Source organism: Tyto alba, unplaced genomic scaffold, assembly GCF_018691265.1.
Source record: "Tyto alba isolate M040663 unplaced genomic scaffold, T.alba_DEE_v4.0 Super-Scaffold_22, whole genome shotgun sequence".
Lineage (NCBI taxonomy): Eukaryota > Metazoa > Chordata > Aves > Strigiformes > Tytonidae > Tyto > Tyto alba.
In genome coordinates this window covers 2,063,453-2,070,914 of record NW_024881296.1, presented here as the reverse complement: position 1 = coordinate 2,070,914, position 7,462 = coordinate 2,063,453, and positions in this window count along the sequence as shown.

Below are 7,462 nucleotides of genomic sequence, written 5' to 3'. Positions count from 1 at the left end.
GCACAGTAACCCATTGCTATCAAAAACTTATTGGTCCTCTAAATTCTAAATTAATGGCCTGTCTCCCTTGTTCTGTGTGTGTGTGCGTGTGTCTGGTTTTCAGCCACTTCAGTGCAAAGTCATAGATGTTTTATCAGCACATATTAGACGATTTGCACTATCGACATTTCAATTTAAAAATAAAAAAAAAAAAAAGCGCACAGGGAAAAATAGTTCTTGCTGAGTTGGTTCATCCCTAGACCCCTGATTTTTAAGTAACTCTTCTGAGTGTTAATTAGCAGCCAGTATTTGACAAACTGCCTAAGAAACACACTCTGCTGCTCTCTAGCCAGGTTGTTCTAGCTCAAATATCTTTCCTTAAAACAGTATGGAAAAGAGCAGCTAAAGAAAAAAAAAAAAAAATTAAATGACGCCCCCATGAAATCCTAGCAAAAAACTCAATAATTTATACTCACTTTTTCTTTTTTTAGGAATTAAACAAAACTCTGGTAGGTGGTGGGGTTTTTTGCTTTTTGGGGGACTTTTTTTCCCCATAAAGTTTATGGCCCGAATCCCTTCTTTCCTTTTTATTTATTGGAGTCTTGAAGTAATTGCTAGTCATTTTAAGACAGTTACTTATCCAGAGAATGAAGGAGTATCGGCTGTGTTTCAATTAGAGAAGGAAAAAAGATAAAGACTTGGAATGTAACCGAAAAATGCAAAGTGACATATTAGGATGAGAATTTTCATCTGTTGCTGTATAAATATTTTAATAAAAGTTCTAAAATAATGTGTCTGCCTCCTGCTCTATAAAAGAAAGGACATTATGAAGTGCAAATGATGCAGCTTAGATGTATAGATCCGACTGGGATTTTTCACCATTAAAGAGTCTCTTCGTGCCTCTCCTCCAGAACTTGGTTTTAGAGCTGTTTCAGACCCCAAAAAGTATAATACTCTCATAAGTATAAATAAAAGATGAGCAGCAAGTGACTTCAATCACTAATATTTTTTGCAAACTAACATTCAGCTGATGCAACTCGATTTTGTTTTGCATTGCATTAGTGTCACTGTGGCAATGACTGGCCTTTATTCACCAACCCTTTGAGTCAGCACTTTGAGACATCTTTCAAATTAGGTCATACTGCAAATTTGCCGCTGATACAAAGGTTGATTAAGAGAGCTTCACAATTTTAACGGGATGTCGTGTAAGGAGAATTAAGGTCTGGATGATAGTTCCAGGAAATGCGAGGGCCTGTAACTATGTGGAAATAATGTATGGGCTCTATGGGGAAAGAACATATTTCCTCAGAGCACTTGAAGTAACAGTCATTTACAATTTAACTAAGTCCTCCCCCCTGTTATGGAAGAAATCGTATGATGGGTCTTGAAAATAAGCCATGAATTACAGCGTGAAGGCAACGAGATGAGCCTTGCTCTTCTCTTGCCAAAAGTCAGTCCCCTCCTCTCCACTCCTTTGATCTGCTCAGAAAAGACCTATTCCTCCCCCCTCCACTACCAACGCATCTTGGCTTCTGCTTTCACCCATAAAAAATGACCCTCCATCACAACAGGACCCTTCACCCATAACATAGCTTCTCCAAGGCGAAACTGAATTTCTGTGTAAACCTCCCCTGAAAAACTGGAGGGGGTGATCAGAAGTGACCACCGACCATGTGGCCAAGGCTAGGCTTGCAAGCAAATCCAAGCCTGATTTAGGCATCTTAAAGAAGTGGCCAAATTTTTTTCCTTTCCCCTACAGAGCAGAAGGGACAGCAACTCCTCTTATTCCAGGGTCTGAGCATGCAGGAGAAAGCATCTCAACCAGAGATTCTGGCTTCCAAGCACTTCTGAAAATCTGCTTGCTTCAAGTTTTGATGGCTACGCAGCAAGCAAGAGAAATACTCTCTTTGAAGGGAAGCTGCTATTTGTTGGAAGGTTGGGCCCAAACCTAACATTTTTGTGGCACTCAGGGATTTTTTTTTGTTTTCCAAACTTTCTCTCTTTGCGGGCAATAAGAACTCATGAGGAGCTGAGAGTTCCTCTTAATTGGATATAAGTGGATAAAAGTCGACTACCAGCTTCATTTTGGTTTAACTCTTTGGCCCACTTGATGAGGCAAGATGCTGTTATTAATGTTGAGTTTGCATAAAGGATTGACACTCGGGATGGGAGGAAAAAAAAGGAAGGATTTTGGCTGCAGCTATGCAGAAAGCAGCATTTAACTCTCCTGCCACTGAAACTAGAGTCTCTCAAGTTATCTTTTCAATGCTTAGGAATATTACCATGATTTAAGGGTATAGCAGCAGTGAAATAAAACATAAACAATTTGAAACCGGAGCCTAAAGAGAGATTTCTTGCCGTATGAATAGCCATGAAAGCCAGAAAAATGTTTCGCATTCCCTTTTGTATTTCCCTTCATTTCTTTGCAGTGGAGTCCCTCAACTTGCATTTCTACCATGGGCAGCTGACTTTATTTCATGTTTTTGATGTTATGATCACCCGCAGACCTTTCCATTCTCCATATGTTTTCTGGATTCAGTCACTTTACCCACAGCCCTTCCTCATAGTAAAACACCTCAAATCCCCCTGCATGGCAAAGTCTATTTTATTTCCAGTCACTTTCAATTTGCCTCCTGTGTTTCTCTTAGGGGTTTAGCTGAATGTGATTTCTAGGACCAAAAGCAAAGTGGCAGGCCAGAAATGAGAAGGTGGCCTATGCCGCTGCCGGGCATCACTGGAAGTGGGAGTTTTGAAGAAAACTGAAATAGGACCACCATGAGCTTGATTTTAATATTTTGAGCTATATTCACACTTCAGTTCCTTTAACCCTGTTCTCAGGTAAGAGAAAAATGGATATTAAATCCTAAACCCATAAGTAGTAAATGAGATTTAAAGACAGGAACAATAGCAGCAAAAGTTGTATATCTACTGCATCAGCCCAAACCCCGCTGCAGACCTAATTTGGTAGCATCCCCCCACCTCCTACCCTTTGGAGCTCAGCAGGAGCTGCATGGAGGGAGCTGTTGCTTCTGGTGGTATTAATGCACATCTCCAGCACCCATGAATCAAATGAGCAAGGAAATGAACTCATGCCAGAGTGACTTAAACCAATTGTGTAAAAACAAATTGGGGGTTCCTTTAAAAACAAAAAAATGAAAAAAAGTCCTACCGCCTTTTGAGTCTTTGTGGGGACACTGAGAACATGCTTTCAAGCCCTTTTGTCTTGCCCTAAGGGATGGAAAGATGCTCTTAATACAAGAAAACAAAGCCCTTCACTGCCACTACCAACAAAAAAAAAAAAAAGCTGAAATGCTTATGAACACTTTGCTCCAGGCACTGTGGCAGTAAGGAAAAATCATTGCAACCATCACAAGACTTGGCAACACCAGAGCCATGCCAGCAGAGTGCTCTTCCCCATTACTGTAAATCACAGGCTGAGCCCAGTTTGTTGTGAAACATCCAATTGTGGCTCCTTGAATATGATAAATAAATGCACCATCCCTCAGTGCACTTGACTAGTGTTTGTGGAAGAGAGGGGAAAATTCGTTCTTCTGCCCAGGGTCAGAACAGAGGCCAGGTGATGCTTCATTGTAGCTTGGACAATTCACAGAGAGGATCTGCAAATAAATACAGGACTTTATGCCTGCATCCCCATTTGCACAATTGCTACAGCTGAGACAGACACTTCATTTATTTTAAGCATTGCAGTATCAAGTATTTTGAGAGACTGGGCTTGGATCACTTTGGGTTGAGTTTGGGAGGTTTTTTTGATAGCAAGGTCCACACTTGGACCAAAGCTGAACAGACACAGTCAAAGTAAAGCAGAAATGGTCCCTGATCTGGAGTGATGTTGAGGCAAGTTCTGAGGGGTAACATTCAGCTTAAGCCAAGGAGCCAAAGGCCCATATTACAGCTACCAGCCCTTGAACGCGTGCTCTCCGTGCTGCAGGGTCCTGCTTCAGCCCAGCAAGGCTGGTATTGCTCAAGCCTTTCCTCTGGGAATACTTCAACAAGCACATTTAAAACTCAGCTTCTGCAAGCTATCAGCCACCAGCCCTCGTGCCAGGAAAACTCACACGGGTGCTAATGGAAACAGGACACAACCAGGGAGCAGAGCTGTGTGGGTTTAGATCAAATTGTGCACATATTTCATCGGATTCCTCCTGCCCCACCATTGCTTTGCCTCTAATTTTCTGCCACGCAGAGACCCAGCAGAAGGGCAGTGTGATGAAGCCAGAGGCAAAACAGCTTTCTAAATAAGACCCGCTCTGAAACCTGCCAAGCGAGCCTTGGGTACAGCAGGTAGTATACCGCAGGGCTCATTTTCTACAGGGCATGGCCAAAAAATATTCCAAAATAATTGATTCGAAGCCCTCTTCTTGCTTAGAGCTGCTCTCCTTTTGTGAATACCAGATCAGCTGAATATTTATAGAGAAGGTTGGAGGTCAGACCAGTCCGTTGGCCGCTCCAGCCCCCTTGGCCGGCTTTCGCACAGCCAGGTCGCCAGCTGGTGGGTAGCACCTCTCCCCGCCGCGCCGGGAGCACAGCATCCTCCAAGTGCTAGCTGGCTTTCATGGACACCGGCGGTGACAGACCCATGGTAAACTAAGTCAGCCTGACCCCCTGAGTCACTGAGCTGAAATTAGAATGGGCCTTCATATGGTGATATTTAGGCAGAGCTTTACTTTGAAGGGGATAAAATCCATAGTTTAAGTTCTTTTCTTCTTCCCCATCTCTTTTCTCCTCCTCATCAGCTTCACAATTCAAAGTCCCTTTTGATATCACTTCTCTGACCAAGTCATACAGGCCAGAACCCCATATACGAATCTATATGATGAGCCCTACATCTTCATCAATAGGTCTTGCTTGGAAATAAGCTTAAACTTCACACAAGATGAGATAGAGCCAAGTGGTTAGGGGCAGCCGTTTGCTCCACCAGCTCTGTTGAACAGATGAGAAAAAGCACCTAATTAGCTAAATTTATTATTATACTGCTTTTTTTTTTTTTTTCCAGAGGATACAGCTAAGGTGAAACATGACTTTTGATGATCAAGCAAGCAGTGATTAAATAAGGTTAATCCTCATTTTATATGCTAATAGGATATTTATAATCTCAACTGCATAACCAATTTAGCTATTTTATTTTCTGTTGTTAAGAAAGTATTTCTTATTAGCGAGAGAGAATACCCCTACGTTCACTGCAGATGCTATTTTAATTGGGCTCAAGTGCATTGTGTGTAATTAGTCCACTTCTCTAATATTTCATCTATAATTACACCATGAACAATGTGCTTAAATTTCAGAAGGGCTGCCAGTTTGGTGTTTTGTTGTTTTTTTTTTTTCTTTTTTTAAATAAAACTACTAATTAATTGGTGACCCTGCCCACGGACAAACAATTCATATTGTAGCCCAGCCCCAGGGCTCTCAAAGGACCGTCTTTTCAGAAGTTTGAACACCTTGTTTTGACACATCGCCTCTGATGTGATAAACATGAAAGCACCCATGGCACCCACTTGGCTTCACCAGGACCACCATCACAAACCTCCTCCTGGGGTACACAGGATAGGTATGACTTCAGTAGCAATTTTAGACAATGGCAGCTATTGAGAATTACCAAAGAGAATGAAACAACCGGATGTTGTTTCAACTCATCCACCTAATAAATTGTCTCCATAGTTTAAGAGAGGACAGTGATGTGGCAGATAGGGGAGGGCTCCCATTCTCCAGCACACTGACCCACCTCCATAACAGAGAAAAGAGAAAGAAACAGCACCAAACACAGTGCAGGTGAATGTATTGTGATCCTATCAGCAGGACTGAAAGGTCAGCTCTAAAATACATCCTGCTGCAAATGTCAGGACAAGGTCCTGCTCAGAGGCTGGAGATCAAGCTGAGCGCCCTTGGAGGAAGGTAATGTGCAAGACACTGAGTGAGGGAAACGTTTCCCTCTGTAAAATACCTGCATTCTTTTCACTGGATACACACTGTGCTACCAAGTTTAGTGTCTTTTGTGGAAGATAAAATGGAAAACTGAGGATACAACACCAGGACACAGTGGTGGTCCTAAAAGTAGAAGAACCTTCCCTCTGTGACACTTTCACTTTCCCTAAATGACATCAAACCACTGGGCAACAAACACACGTGTATCTGTCTTTATATATATGCACAAAGTCATACCCAGTCACGCCAAGCGTGAAGGATCTTCATCTTGTACTCCTCAGACAACCATTCTGCAAACACTGCTTCACAACTTTGCTCGTGCTTTCCTCCTGGCAGGGCAGCTCCACCTCAGGTAGCCCAAATCCAGCCCAGTGTTAGTAGGGAAACTGCAATGACCTTGAGGTTAGCTGTCCACTGGTGCCCCTGCAAGCTGCCACCACTGCCCGTGTCCACCCTTGGTTAGCCTATCATGGGAATTGTGGTCAAAGGGATATCATTATTGCCAGTGTCTAACGATTTATGATAACCAAATGAAGTCCTACAAAGAAACAGAGGACACCCACAACCAGCCTTCCTGCTTTTGTCTATCCAAAACCACCTTCAATTTAGGGAGAAAAAAAAAAAACAAACATTGAATCACACAGAAGACCCTTGCCCAGGAAGACATAAACTTCCCTCGCCTTTTCATGGTTCCCATCCCCTAAGTTAAACATTTTCATGGGTGGTGGAGTAAGCAACTGACCTGGCAGCATAGGCAGCAAAAGGGCAGTGCCTTTACCACTTTGAAGGCCTTTTGACGTGTGGATGAAGGTGGTGGGCTAACACATCCCCAGCAGAAGATAGGGTGAGGAAGACACAAAGGCACTCTCCCTGGAGCTGGATATCCTGTTGAGTATGGGACACACTTTGAGGTGACCCAGAATCATGTTACAGGGGTGCTATGATGCCCTCCTTCTGAAAGCACCCCTGTGAAAAGCCAGAACTTTGGCTTCAGGCTTTTTTTCTCCCTAGGGGGTTTGAAATCAGAGCTATTATTTGGGGAAAGGTGACTTCTTCCCCACCCCCCAAAAGAAAAGCCTGACCTCTTCCCATCTGCTGGGGAAAGCCAAATCACTACCAATCTGGCTCTGATGTGAACTAGCTCCTTCTGCCCAGAAGTGTATTTTTCAAAACAAGCATCCCTGAAAACACTGTTTATTTAAAATGCAGTATAAATGCCAGTAACCCAACACGCACAGGGAACAGCACCCGGAGGTCTCCCACTTAGCACTTGAGAGCTATTAAGTAAATCAGGGGAAAATTCCTCAGGAAATGATGGGGTTAGGCCTGATGGGCATCCCCGTGTGATTAAATGCAACTTAATGAGGTCATGGGTGACAGATTTGGGCACAGAACTTTTTAACCAGCATGAAAAAAAAAAAAAAAAAGTCCATAGCACACAGGGGATGGGAATCAAAGATGGTTGTGTTATCCCATGGTGCAAACACACTCCAAAAAGGGTGCCTTTTGTCCTGTTGAGTGCCCACTCAAATGGCAAGGCAAG